Raw genomic sequence first — 14,834 nt, forward strand, 5'->3', positions numbered from 1 at the left:
AATCAGCAAACCCAGCCACCTGCTCTAGCCAGCACAATGCTTGCAACGACAAATTCGCAGACACAGAAGCCCCCAAAAAGGCATGGGCCACCTTTCAAACGAGTTATGGATCCCACTAACCAGCGTGGTCTGCACAACAACAAGTCAAAAGGAAGCATTCACTTATAAAGCCCACATTTCCCAGATGAACCCTCATTTCACATCAAATCATAACCCAGGATCTTTCTCTTTTTTAATACTAAGTCCAACATGTTTATTTCCATCTAGTTCTCCAAATAAAAATAGTTCGTTGGAAACTGACAGCCTGCTTATTTCTCACTTGACTAATAAACTAATAATGTTCAGCTATTTTTCTTGTCTGTTTTGAGAGAGACTTCATATCTACAAAGCACAACAATTATTAATATTTACCCCCTCAAAAACAAACAAACAAACAAAAGCGGTAAGCTATGGCACCAGCTTGCTGCTTACATTCCGGCTGCCAGTGAAACAGACAATTCATGCCCACCAGAGGCCTGAAAGTTTTGAGAATTTCTTGTTCCACAGAAGACCGCACTTGCTTTTAGTACACTCAACACAAGCGTGGTGACAGCATGAAATTAAATGCTGTGTCTCAAGAGAATAGCACTATGTTATTATGTCAAAAGCAGGACAAATGTAAGATGCATCATGAAAGATAAATCTCCAAGCCAATTAATCTAGCATACATCTAATAAATTGAGAAATAAATAGTTTTCACCTTCCTCCTACTCCCCAGGATAGTGTTTTCCAGGTGGGCCTGGAAACAAGGGGAAACTGCAATTCAGTCAGACACAGGATCTTTCAAAGGATCAAGGAGAGAAGGAACGAAAAAGACTGGAGCAGAAGGGAAACGTGGAAGAAGGTGCTTGTAGCCTTACCGTTGTGAAACACCCAGGTGCGAAACACAAAGTAAAGAAACACAATGAAAAAAAAAAAAAGGCAAAAAACACCACCAAAACAACAACAACAAAATAAATAAATTAATAAATAACCAAAAAAAAAAAGTCTCATTTTTCCGAGTCCTCAATAGTGTGCTTTCTCTGCCTATGCGGTACCCATGAAATATAAAACCACCCTAATGGTCGCCCAGGTTACCAACTTCATTTAGTTAATCATCACCACTATTACCAATGTTCAGGCCTTGAGAAAAAAGGAAAGAATGACTGAAGAGGAGTGGAAAACAAGGAACTCAAATGAACTCCACCCCCTTTTTTTTTTTTCTTTAAACATGGTGAGTAATTAGCTCTGCACCTATATTACCTTTCTTTCTCCTCCCCTCTTCTACTTCTTACCGCCTCCCCCACCCGCTTCTCAAGTAGGCGCACAAAGTTCCCCCAGCCTTAAAACAATCGGGTATCAATTAATGGGGTATCAGATATGCCAGGGGGGACACGGAGGTGCCCGGCTTTGCCCAGGCAGCTGCAGGTCTGGAAAGGAATGCAGCTCCAGTGGGGGGAAAAATAACTTGTTGGTTAACCTGCAGGGTGAGCCTTAATCAATAGGCACGGCCCAATGAAAAGAACAAAGCATGTGAAACTTAAGCCTTTATATCTCGGAGCTCCATCAGATAAAAGCCATACCTGGAGTTGGAAAGGACAGCCAGGCTTAGCTGAAAGCTTAAAAGCATCAGTGCAAACCAAGTTCTGTTTCTAGAGTTCAGATGGCTTATTGATCGGGATTACTTCTGCCACCACCGAAGATTGAAAAAAAAATAGTAAGCCCCTAAAACAGACTTATCTGACTCTAATGACAGAGCCATTAAAAAAAAAAACCAAACCTAATTAAAGTGAAATGTGCATCCTGACTGTGAAATGTGATTTCCTCGGGCCACTTTCCCCTGCCCAAAATATGGTAAGAACATTCTAATTAACTTGTTTTGCAAACAAAATGTCTAACAAATTAACATCTGATTGCACTCATATTTTATGTCCAATTTACATTTTTGTAATTTGAAATCTCATTACATGCTTTTTTCTTTTTTTTTTTTTTTTTAATTAGGAATGTAGAAAATAAGCACTTCAGCTTTTCTCCCTTTTTTTTCCCCTCCAACTAAGTACACTCAGAAAACCCTATTTCTTAGATGAACAAACATTCACACAAAAGGGGAAACCTAGGAGGGTTTTTAAAGTTTAATGAATGTCATATTGAAGCAATTTTCAAACACTATCATTAACTGTTATATCGTAACTGAAGTATATTTTAATGTACCCTTTCATTCATTTCAATTCTGATTAAATTAAAATCTTTGTTCCATGGAGGATTTTTTTTTTCCTTTCTGGAATAAATAAGTTTTACTCCATTTTTATCAGTAAAACTGTGTCAGCGGGTCAGCTTCAGGACCCACACTCCTCTGAACTCATTCCCTGCACAGACCAACGTTTCCCTTGGTGCTCCAGACAGAAGAACTGAGCCCCTGCTCTGTTGGGAATACCAAATAGCATCACTGTATCTGGCATGTGGCGTTTGATGCTGGTCATCCCCAGAGATTTCTACAAGATGCCAGACTTGGAAGTTGTAATTTTTAGCTTTCCTGAAATGTACTAAAATAGCCAGGATTAGGTTCATGATTACCATGGCTAGTAATTTATTTTGTCTGAGAAATCTCCATGTCTTCACCAGGATAATTGTTTGCTGGGCAGAATGGGAAGAGGAGACAGAATTTGGTATTTAGCTAACAGTTTCCAAAATCCTGGCATTCCCATGGTTTTCTACAAGTCTGTAACATTTTTATTGTTTAACTTCAGTTGCCTGTACACCAAACAGTGTCTTTTAACAGCTCAATTTCTCACTTAGTAATAACCAATGATTCAATAATTAAAATCCTTGATTTTGAGAGCCCTTTACACACCCACAAGCAAAGGTGTTTGCAAAAGCCTTCCATGTAACACCTCCAGCTTTGTGTAGGCACCGAAATTCAGACACCCACATCTGCAAGCTGCAATGCCAGTTAAATTAAAAAGGGGATCAAAGCCAATTAAAAAGACTGGGACCAGTACAGAATTTGCAAAGTAAAAATTAAATGGAAAAAAACCTCCTAGCTAGCTATTTGTGTGCTGACGGAACAGCACGCCATTTTTCAATAGTAATGCTGTTCTCTGAGATTCACACAAGCACAAACTAATCTTCTGTTACAGAGGAGTCTAGAACAAAGCAAAAGAATCTTTAAATCATAATTCTTTCAAGGAAGAAGTTAAGTCATCTGAATTTAAATACTTGCAATTACTAGGAGAAAATATACGTAGAAATAAAAATGAAGAATTAACCTCACTGGAAAGGAGGGGGTACATAATCTAGCAGTATTTCACACGATCCTGACAAAATTTTTCAGAAACAAGCCATTAGAGCCCTTCCTGAAATCAGTTAAATCAAACAGCATTTAAATCAGGGCAAGCTCGAGCTCCCTGGCTCTGAGAAGCCAGATCCCCTGGCGTTATTTCGGCCCAGCTCGGTGCCTCGCAGAACTTTCTCGAAGGCTGTTTTACCAAAGGGGTGGAGGGAACGAGTGAGCAAACATTTTCTGCTGACTGCAAAGTGTCTGCAAAGCCAGCCCAGAGCCTCTTCCTGAATCCGGGTAGACGCATTATACAAGAAGACTGCTTGCTTACAAAACACCTCTTATTCCTCCATCCAAATTCACCACGTCAACAGCATCGCCCTCCAGCTGCCGACCCAAGCGGAGAAGCCGAGAGGGGGCTTTTTGGGTACCTCGACTCGATCTGCCCGTCTGAGAAAGTGGCGCAGTGACTGCCTCCAGCCCGCTACTAGACTTCAACACTTCAAAAACGCAGCAAACCACTTTGTTTTGTCTTCTGCCTCTTTGGTGTCCAAGCAGGCAGCGCAAGTAAAGGCTAGTCGCAGCTGGCACCGCTCCCTCCGCAACGAGAGCGAACTAGCGCGAGAACGGGGAGAAGACTTAATTATGCTCGTTTTGCCAGGCACACACACACACAAAAGCCTCAGGTAAGAAAAGAATAAACAAAACGAACCCAAAATGGCTCCTCCGTGCCATGAGCGGAAACCGATGACTGAAGCAGAACGAGATCTCCTCTTGCACCTGAACAACAACGGCGGCTGAAAAGTTCCCAATCAATTTCCTTCACTTCCAGCACAGCAGCTGAGGAATTAATTCTGGCTCCAAAGTAGCAGAAGTAACGAGCGTACGTCTAAAACTAGAGGGTTGGGCATTTTGCGAATACAATAAAATACATTCAAATGCCAGTTAGTTTAAAAACTAACTGAAAAGTGGCAATTGACACAAATAAATCAAAAAGGAGCCTCTAGCACGTTGCTTTTCAAAGGGTCACTGTTAGCAGGACCCAAAGAGGTTCTCGTTGAAATGCAACAATTCTCTTTCCACAGATATCTTTAAAATGTACACTAATCTCATTTCAGTCGCCATAAAACTTCTCCGAAGGCGTCTTTTTTTTCCAAGCTCTCCATGACACCTCGGTGAAACTGGCTTTCCCCCATGGCTCCCTCCTATTCGGTTTCTTGGTTCTGCTCCTACCTGCCCTGACTGGTTTTGCTGGTTGGAAAATGAACGTTCGAATTCATGCGCTGCTTCCCCCTCCCCCAGAACCCAGCAGACAAAACCTGATCCCTACAACAAAACCCTCTTTAATCTACCTGGGGAGAAAAGGAGGAAGAGAAAAGAGGACAGAGCCCTAAAAAAAAGTGAAGTTGAAAGGAGAATTTTGATGAACGTAGGCATGAAAGGCATCAAAGAAGTCATGCTGCATGCTAGGCAGATCATTTTTACCACAGCACCTGGACTCTGAAGGCTTACCAGGACCATGAACACACACACACATTCAAGTAACTTCAGCGTGGAAGCACAACCACCTTTTCCCAAACCAAGCTCATCAGCCTTCGAGAGGTAACAAAAAGGACGCAATGACCGTCAGGAGAGCGCACGCCAGGGTTTCCATCGCCTGATCTTTCCGTGTCCTGGAAAAGACGAACTCGGAGCGAGAGGCATTCGCAGCGAGATTCACGCGAAACGAAGGAAGACAAAAAAAAAATTAAAAATAAAATACAACTGTACCTGGAAAAAAAAAAAAAAAAACACTTCTAAATCGTACCAGACTACTGAAATCAAATTAAAAAATAAAAAATAAAATAAAAAAGGAAAGCAAAGGATGAAACCACGCATGGCTTTCTTCGCAGCCCAGAGCGCTGTTGCTTGTTTAAGCTGGAATTGAGAAGAGACGGCGAGTGTCTACGGGCTCGTCTTACATGTAGTCCTTCACCCCTCCCTGCGCAGGTGCATTCCTCGCGTCCAACCAATCTCATGGCCTCTAGCTATTAACAGGTGTGTCCTCCGCTCGGGGAGCGGCCGAGCCAGGCCGACTGGCGTGCTGCAGCCCTGCCTTGCACACACCGGCCTCTCCGGGGGCACGCGGGTCTCCCCACCGCTGCTGTGAACAAAGATTCAACTATTTATTGAGTTCACACTTGAATTTGGCACTACTGCTCCAAAGTATGCCTCGCACCCCTTCTAGACACCCCCAAGATGTGGGGGAGAAGAATAGAGGTCTGTAGGCACCCAAGTGGCATTCAACAGCGTGGAGATGGCTCAAGTGTTTTAGAAACCAACTCATTTTCAGTCAATCAGAATATGACACCCGTTGAATTAGAAATCAGATTATTCAGCTGGAACACTCCTAGGTCACCCAATTTGGCATGGAATAGCGGTTACATGGGTGGGTTGATGATCGCTTTCCCAAACACGGGTGACCTAAGGCACATATGCAAGGACTTGCTGAAGGACACGCATGTAATTTTGCTGGTAAATTCACAAGAGTTGATTTTTATTTATTTATTTATTTTTGAAATCTTAAGAGCAGCTTGAATCCCATCACCATATAGTCTTGACATCCAAAATTATTTCAGAAACTAATAAAAAGTCCAACCACAACTCAAGTCCACAGGTACACTAGCTAGTAAGAGTAGAAGCCTACGACTGGATTCCTACATCCAGTCACAGGCACCATGACCTCTGTGGTATTTACTCCTAGTGTAGCCAGGTAGAAATCCCATTCTCAATGCTGACAAAAAGTCCTGTTTTGGCTACAATCGACAGAGCCATATTTCCCTTTCCCTGTACAAAATGCTTCTGGGATGCTGACAAGTGGAATCTCTTCCATGATAACCTTGTTTTGAAAGTGTTGAAGGATGTAGGAAAGGGGTTGGTACAGAACTAGCGTTCACTCCTCACTATGATTAATAACTGCATTTAAAACAAATCCAGACTGTGGCTTTCTTTACACCAGTTTCAGCCCTTTTCAAGGAAGTTTTCAGTGAATTCTCAGCAGTGTCATGAGAAAAGAAAAACAAGTGAAATGTTTTCTCCTTGTTATGAAGGAAATGCACTCATTTCCCATGAAAGATGTAGCTAATGAAACAACAAATTATCATGTTAATTAGCCCAACTGGCAGAAGAATTCCCCTAAGACACAACTTATCCCCACAGCTAACTCAAGAGAAACCTTGGAAACCTTTAGTTGCGAAAGACTGATTTCTCCTGCAAGGTGTTATACAATTTGCAGTTTGATTATACTCTCGGCTGTGCTTCAGAGCAAGCTGGCTTTCTCCTTTTCTTCTCCCACTTGCTGGAGCTGTCGCTTCAAGACGTGTGTTTTTGTCTGGGACAAATCTAGCCCACAGCGTTTTGGAGAAGAAACTTATGCCTGCAGCATCCCAATCGACATTTGCGCACCCTCCAAGGAATTTAGAAGTCAAAGTTAATAAACAGAAATCCAAATACAGGATTTCAGTGTCCAATTCTTTGGACGGCAGTTAGCATAGATAGCATCTATAATCTACAGGAAACTACCAACCTCCTAAAAACATATCCCATGACGTGGGGTAGAGGTTTGTGGAGGCACGTCTCAGTGCTTGTTAACACGTGTGATGCTGGAGTGACATTGGCCACGACGCAGGTGGTAAAATCCTGGTGCCAGAGCCCTACATGTCTCAAAAGATTCATTTGCTTTGATCTTTTCAGCTGTCTTGACAGCGATTCCACAGCCAAATTAATAAAACTAGCACAAATCTGTCAGCATATGCTGCAACACCATCCTGTATGACAATATAGATGTAGCCTACTTCCACGTTGGGCCATCTGGACACTTAAACATTTATTTGAGATTTTAACCTACGTGAGCATCAGAGATGTAGATTATTATCTTAGCTGGGACACAAGCAGACATTTTCTCCAGCATCAGAAAATGGCTGGGACGTGGCTTAGGTACATGAATTATATCAGTATATATGAATTACAAGCCTCCCCCTCCTTTTGTAAACAGCATCACCACCTCTATCCTGCCTGAGGTACAGCATAGAAGCCATTCCCAATTCTGATTTATTTTTTTTTCAGTGACCTATCTGAGCCACCCCTAGGTTTGAGCAATGGTCCTTATCCTCTACGTAGCACCAGTCCAAGAGACTGGATCCTTAGGAACTCCCCACAATTGCTCTTTTCTGGCCTCTGTTTTCTTGCAGCTGGCTTCTAGCTGGCCTTGACAGGCAACACAAGAATTGAGTTTTGTGACGGAATAAGACAACCATATCTTTCCGCAGAAAAAGACAAGAAATGACTGCAAATGAACCTCTCTGTTATCACAACAAGAAATTACTTTTTATCTGCAATAAACTGCACTCTGGCCTTGATTAGTACACAAGCGCCATTTGTTTGCAAACGAAGGCTATTTACATATGACATACTTGCTTGATGGCAACGCTAAACACCTAAACACGTCACTGTCATCTCGGCCCTATCTGTACGTGGCTGTTGTACCTTGTTGCAAGCACACCAGAAGCTTCAGATCAGGGAGACTTACCCAGCATCTGTAATGAGAGAGTTACGCTAATTTTGTTTACAAAATTCTTCGACATCTCTAAAAGATCCCCCTTGAAAACCTCACGTATGGTAATGCGACTGACCACTGATCCGTCTGTGGAACGAGTCTGGGTTTAGTGTCTTTGATATCTTTCAGCCCATCTGCACTGTCTGTGTACCTTACAAAAGTCATGATGTTAGCTTCAAGGTATCTGTAAAGAATGTTGTTTTTTATCGGAGGAATTGAACCAGAGAGATTAAGAAAACTGAAGTGACTTGCTCGAGATCATACAGAAAAATCTGTTGTAGAGCCAGAACATCCAAGCTGTTATGGTCCAGCCCACTGCTCTGATTTCTCACACCTTCCTATTTCAGCTGGTACAACTATTGACAGCCAGCGGACTTATGTTGCCATGTAAGGCTGTGAAATTAAAAACAATTTTCACTTCTGTTCTTCAAAAGTTGTTTAACAGCCTGTTTAGATCAGAGATCGTCCTGTATCAGCTGGACTCAGAAGTGCTCAAGTCCTCAATAAATGATTTATAGCATTAAGTAGAAGCAGCATTTCATGGCATACATAAAATGCAGCAGAGGACTAAGCCATACAGGACCTACTGGTGCTTTTTAATGACCTGGTCTGTTGAGCCTCTCATATTCTCTTCTAGCAGCAATAGTAAACAAGTTTTTTCCCCTGTATGCTGAGGTGAGGCTTCTCAAGAGCTTTATGATCTTTCAAAGCCAAGCTGCTGAGATTTTTATCATTCCATGGTCCAGGAAACTAGCTCAGCAGCAGGTACCCCGTGTCAGACTCCGAGAGATTCAAATGCAGGTCGAAAACTGCTACACAGGTAAATTAACTAATTTGGAGCATGTGCAAATAGCATTTTGCCCAAAGTCTGCAGTCTATACATGCAAAACCCCTTTGTGCTCCAGGGATGCAAATGCTCCTCCTGCTCTTATAAGCTTGACCCTATTACAGCAGCAAAACCCAATGCACAAGGTAACTAGACTGGGCAAACACTTGCCCACTTTATTTATTTGTAACAAGAGATATAAACTATCCTTGAAATAATATTTAATTCCTGGCACACTGTTAGGATGTATTTATGCTGAAGGTGTTGGCTCTGCACATTATAATTTCCATGAAGTACGTTTCTGGAGAAGACCTTATTACATATTTTTAATCTTTAACAAGATTAACGTGCAACTTGTTACGCCTTCTACTGCAACGTCCATTTCTGTTGTTATCAGAACAATTGGGCTACATCTGGGCCACAACCACCTGACAGCAAACCAAATCCTCACATTAATAATTCCTCCTCAGGTAAATGCAGATAAGCTGAAGCGCACAGGAATCTTGCCCCAAAATACCACCCCAATTACGTGTAATTCTACACCACAGGATGTCACTGGCACCAAAACTTTGGTAGGAAGCAAATGCTCAGATAGGTGAAAACACACTAACCCTGGCTATAGGAGCACACCCGTGGTTTTAGGTGGGATAAAGAAAGAAAGAAGGCAAAAGACTCCTTGCCACACGGTTCAAACGTAGCATTTCTTGTGTCAAAAATAAATATCTCCCATCAACAAACTATCTCACAGCCACTCCTCTTAGCAGTTCACGTATCTTTTTTTTCCATAAGTTCCTATTATGTAGTTCTGGAAATCAGGCTGCCGAGCACGTTGGACTTCTGATCCAATATTACAGCTCTTTTGTTCCTAGCGCAGCCCAGCACCGAGGGGTCACACTGGGGCAGATCCATAAAGGTGCTCCCTCCTTTCATCTGCGGGCTGCAGGCAGCAGTATCGCTTCCTGCATCACCTCCGCCTCTTTCATCTTCGTACCTGCGCTCAGCAGCTCACTGCACAATGTACAGAGCTACAGGCATGAGATTAAATGCGTGGCATCCCCAGCCTGTGTTTTTTTGGGCAGCAAGCGCTCAGCAGCACTCCCCAGCCCAGCAGCAGGGGTGACTGCAGCAGCACACCTTGCCAGAATTGCCGAATTCTGTGCAGATGGGGCGAGCCCGCTAAATGGGAGGCTGATACGTGAAACCCAACTGCGTTTGTGAGAGCAAAGTTCAGTGCAAGGCACCACCTGTCAGGTCAGGAATAGGAGTCATAGCAGGAGTAACCTTCCATGTCTTAACAAGTTAAGCAAGCAAAGGAGGAGGGGAGAAGCGCACTGCTCCTTGCAGCCTTTGGAGAGGTACAATAACCTGGAGGGACAGCTCGCATGCAATCAAACACTCTGCAGCTAAAACACGTTTTGCCAGTGGTGCTGTGTAAGGTCACGGGTACGTTTCGCTGTTTCTTTACTGCTCTGAAGATGACAGAAGTGGTAGGCAGGCAAGTCAGGCTAACGCGTGTTTATTTGAACAGGGAAAGAAAGTTTTATGATCTTACGAGCCTTGCCTTCTGTTTTTCCCTTTTTTGCAAACACGCTAACTTGGAGCCAACCATCCAATCTGCCAGACTTAAATTATGCTTCCATAGGGCACAAGCTGGTGAACAAGGGAAAGGTAAGGCACCCTCCCTACCCTCCCTACCCCAAAACCCTTTAACCTGGCACTGAAGAGAGCCCCAGGAGAGGCCAGGGGCCGTTCCTTTAATCACTGCGCAGCAGCCTTCAAGGGGCCTGGTCTGCGGCGTTGTGGTGGGTATCCCTGGTGTAACCAGTTTGTTAACAGCCAGCAGAAGCGTTCCTGCTGCAATCAAAGCAAACAGAGTTAAAACACGAGCCTAATGACAGCATACTTCAAACGATGCTGAGCCCAAGTTGTGAATGAAATGTAGCTCACACAGCCAGGCCACGGAGCTGAGCCTCGAATAAGGACTGTCTAGCCTTTTTGCTCACCTTTTCAATGCTCTTTGATTCAATACATTATTTTTTGAGAATCCAACTTATAAAACCTTCCTCAAAACCTTGTTTGCAGAGACACCAAGAAGCCAAACACACCAAAGTCAATGAGAGGCCCCAGAATCCACTCTTTACGACCAGAATGTCCATCCCTTATCGACACTAAAGCCTACATTGTACTCATCAATGAGTCCCAATCAACCTCATCTTCCCCCCAGGGAAACCAAAGGAGGTCCCTGAGCTCCCGCACAAGGATCTGCACACTTCTGCCTTTCCTTCTGGCAGGGTTGCCTGCCGCTCCTCGCTGCCTATTATCAAGTGCAGCAACTCAGCACCTGGGTTTGCCTGGACTCCCATCTGCCTGCTCCCCATTTGGCCACAGTTGAATGAAAAGAAAAAGAAAGAAAGGGGAAAAAAAAGGAGGGAAAACAAAGTCTTTCATCTTCATAGCAGCAAGATTTCAGATCTAAAGAGCTGGGGCTCTCAGCTGCTTTAAATTGAGGGTTATGGCTGCCAACTGCCAATCTGAAGCTGCATATTAGCTTTCATCCAATCCTGCGTTGTTCAGGCCGTAGCTTTTCTTGCCCTTTGTTTCCTCTCGGATCAGTTAAGTGGAAGCAGGTGTTTTCCTGCCCTGCTAATCTCTTGTACATTCAGACAGGCCCAGCAACTGCTCCCATGTCCCAGACAGGTAAACGGAGCTTGGTGGTCGTGTTAATGGCTCTGCAGAGCAGCCCTGACAAATGTTCTCCCCTTTGCATGCAGTTTCATTTCACGTCATCACACTTCATCTCCATACAGACCTTTGTTCTTCAAATGTGGATTTCTAAAACCGAGCGAGATGCTGAGCTGCTTTGGAAAGCTCTGGTAGTCAATCAATTCATGGAACAACCACGAGCACAAAGCCTGTGCTCACAGCTGGGCAGAAGCACTGCTTCTTTCAGAGGGCCTGATTCATGCTGGGTGTGGGATTTTAAGGGCCCAACGTGCTTTGGTGGCTGGCGTGAACCACCTCCTTGTGCTCAGAGCTGCTGGAAGATGTGCATAGCTGGCGGTAAGGGCAGGTAGGCCTGTACCAGACCACAGGCTGGCCAAGTCACCATGAACCAGAGGTAACAGGGCTGCTGGGTTAGCAAGGTCAAGGCTGTCATGAACCTGCAGGAGGTCATGTAGACATAACCCCAGTACCACAGCCTAAATGCGGGCAATAGCTGAGAATCCCACACTATTTTGCTGGAACGATTGACCAACTTCCTCAACCGCTATAGCATCTATTACAGGTAAAGAAAGGGAGGCTGAGGGAAAAGCCACTTAGCTAAGATCATACGAGGAAGGAGAATGGCTTACGTACTATTTACCTCCATTTGCCCATCAAGAATTAGCAGCAGCAGCCAAGCTTTTCCAGCTGACACAGTCCAGCAAAGCACCTCTGTACATTGGTCCGGTTTTCTTCTCCTCGCCCACAAACCCTATCTTTTCATTAGGGCAAGCAGTATTCCTTTTCCCTTCAGACCAGCTTGATCTGTAAGCGGGAACCTATTGGGCAACCGAGTGGCACTGTCAACATCTCTGCCCACGCAGAGACGGTTTCAATTCTGATGTGGGCTTGCCGGTTCAGACAGCAGTCACCAACAGAGCAGCTCTTTCCTAATTGCATCGCGTGACACTGCAAATGCAGCCCTGACTTCACCACTGCCTCGTGCCAGGGGTGAGCACCACCAGCAGCGGCAGCTCCCTCCTCCTGCTCGTGCCTCCCCAGCACAGCCCCGTGGTGCGGGGCTGATGGCATGCAGGCATCTGAATCACCAGCCCACGGCACGGCTCCGTGAGTAAGCGTCTCCCTCCCATCGCACTTCCACGACGTGTTGTAACAGCTTTGCATCTACCTGCTTTCTCGAAACCCTGCACCTGGCAAGCTGACGAAGCCACGGAGGAAAAATGACCCAGAAGCAAAACCACCAAATCCACAGCACGATGCCAAGCTGCACGATGATCCTTAAGTTTGATCCTCCATGAACCTACAAGTGACACGAAAGAAAGGAAATGGTTAAAGGCACAGTTCGCTGCAGCCCAATTTTAACGTTTCTATATTAAGTAAATAGAGTTAACATAAAATTCGGGTCAGGAACTATTTGTTCAGGGTCAGGTGACTTCAACTCAGCTAATCAGGGAGACACACCTTGCCTTTTGAACAATCTTCCACATGAGATCTGCAGTTAAAAACAGGTTTGCTGCAGATCAAGTCAGTGAATTGCAGCACAAATACCCACAAAAACTAGAACAATGGGCATAATTTTCACTCCCCAGAGCATGCAAGCTCCAGATTATAGCAAGAGCAGGCATACACCAAGCAGAGCGAACAGAATCTTACAACTCAGAGTCACGTACAAGACCCAGAACATACCCTAAAAGACCCTAAAAAGCAATACATTGTTTAGATCAGTGGAAAAAAAATAAAAATCTACCCATCTGAAAGCTTGCTTACTTCAGATTATGTTGGCTATACTCAAACCTGCTCGCATCGAGGACAGCAGGAATTTTGCCATCAGCTTCAGGAAAGCACCTTTAGGCCAGCTGGGTTAGCCAACTTTGCTAAGACTTGGGCTGGCCGCTTTCGTCCCAGTAAACTTAACTTTGGTAGGCAGCCATGGCATTGCTTAATCCTTCATAGACATTTTTTTTTTTTTAAATCTTTCCCACATTAAAAGCCTTGCTGAGCCTTCCTAGGACCACACACAGCAGCTCTCTCCCTGAAGTGCAGTATTTCTGGAAGTGCAGTACCCTGGCAGATGACCACTTCTGTCACTGGGATTGCGTTGTTTTCCTAAATATTGCACCATGAAACTTCCACAGCCTGTGCCTTCTTAGAGGAAGAGAGTCCCAACTTTGTTCAATCTGCCCACACAAATAACCCATTTTATCTACAGTTATTCATATTTCCTTAGCACTTGGTGCTTTTCTCCTTCCAAGGTTATCCATAAGACATTGCCCACCTCACATCCATCTTTCCTGGGTAAGTTCAGCTCTGCTGTAACAAAAGCAGCAGAGTGCACAGAGGAGGTCACCAGCCCATTCTGATATTGATATATATGGCCGTAATTATACACACGCACACATATATATGAGCAACTTGAGCTTTTCTACTCCTTCCATTCATTTTTTGCTGATGTTGATAGCCTGTTGGTTTGGAAACCGGGGTAGGACAACACTCAGACGGGCCATATCTCACCATCAAAAGCTCTACTGAGCTATAAGCATACTGTTGAAACAACTGAGACAGGTACTTAAAGATTTGTCAAGCTTGATTCTGAGCTATTTTCCCAATTTTAATTGTCCTGGATAAGCAAATGTCCTGGATACGGTTAAGCCTTGGTTCACACCCACAACTGAAATTGGAAATAAGCACTTCCTGACGTATTTTCTTCTTGTAAATATTTAGAAGCAAACTGGGAGTAAAAATTGACAGATTAAGTCCTTAAGGATTATCTCAAAGCTGCTGCTCTGTGTTGCCAGAATGGCACAGATTTTGGCTGAGCTGCTTTTGCACGGGGTGACCGTGCTCCATGGAAAGCACATGCCTGCAATCACTGCTGGCCGTGCCTGCCGTTTCTTCCCAGTACTGCACCTAACAGAGCAGGGAGACTCCAAAAAGAGGCAGAAACCAGTTGAATTACCTGGCAGAAACACACCTTCTTTCTGTACTTGCAAAAAAAAAGAAGCAACTAAACAATTTCAAAGCTCTGACCCTGCAATTTTTACTGATGATAAAATGATGAGGGAAAAGAAACGAAAACTGCTCCGATTTCTGGCTTACTGCACGCAACCAGCTCCTCTGACACACAAATCCATGCGGTGCTGAGCAAACACACCGCCTTCATGAGCAGCTTGAAAAATCTTGTTTCCTGGTATTTTTTTTCACATGAGTCTGATACAACGGCCTGTTGTTTAAAGCAACAGACCGCCGTGGAGCAAAAACAGATCTAACACCCTGATTAACCTCCTGTTTTGAGCAGCAAAGATCAGCTGCATTTAGCACTGACTGCTAAGACACGCTTCAGAATTAGGAAAAAAAAAAAGAAAAGAAACAAACAACCTGCTTTACCTTATTGGACA

At 44.1% G+C, this 14,834-nt stretch overlaps 1 long non-coding RNA gene across 4 annotated transcripts in view; it reads right to left on the reverse strand.

The window, feature by feature from the left end:
* Positions 1-1,989: 1,989 nt before the first annotated feature.
* The window catches only part of LOC137843376 (uncharacterized), a 44,098-nt gene continuing 31,253 nt past the window's right edge, over positions 1,990-14,834 (reverse strand). For all 4 annotated transcript variants that reach the window (XR_011089474.1, XR_011089475.1, XR_011089473.1 and 1 more), the window contains one exon: positions 1,990-12,739. This is a non-coding gene — a long non-coding RNA (uncharacterized lncRNA). The remainder of the gene's footprint in view (positions 12,740-14,834) is intronic.

This window comes from Anas acuta, chromosome 22 (assembly GCF_963932015.1).
Source record: "Anas acuta chromosome 22, bAnaAcu1.1, whole genome shotgun sequence".
In the NCBI taxonomy this organism is placed as follows: domain Eukaryota; kingdom Metazoa; phylum Chordata; class Aves; order Anseriformes; family Anatidae; genus Anas; species Anas acuta.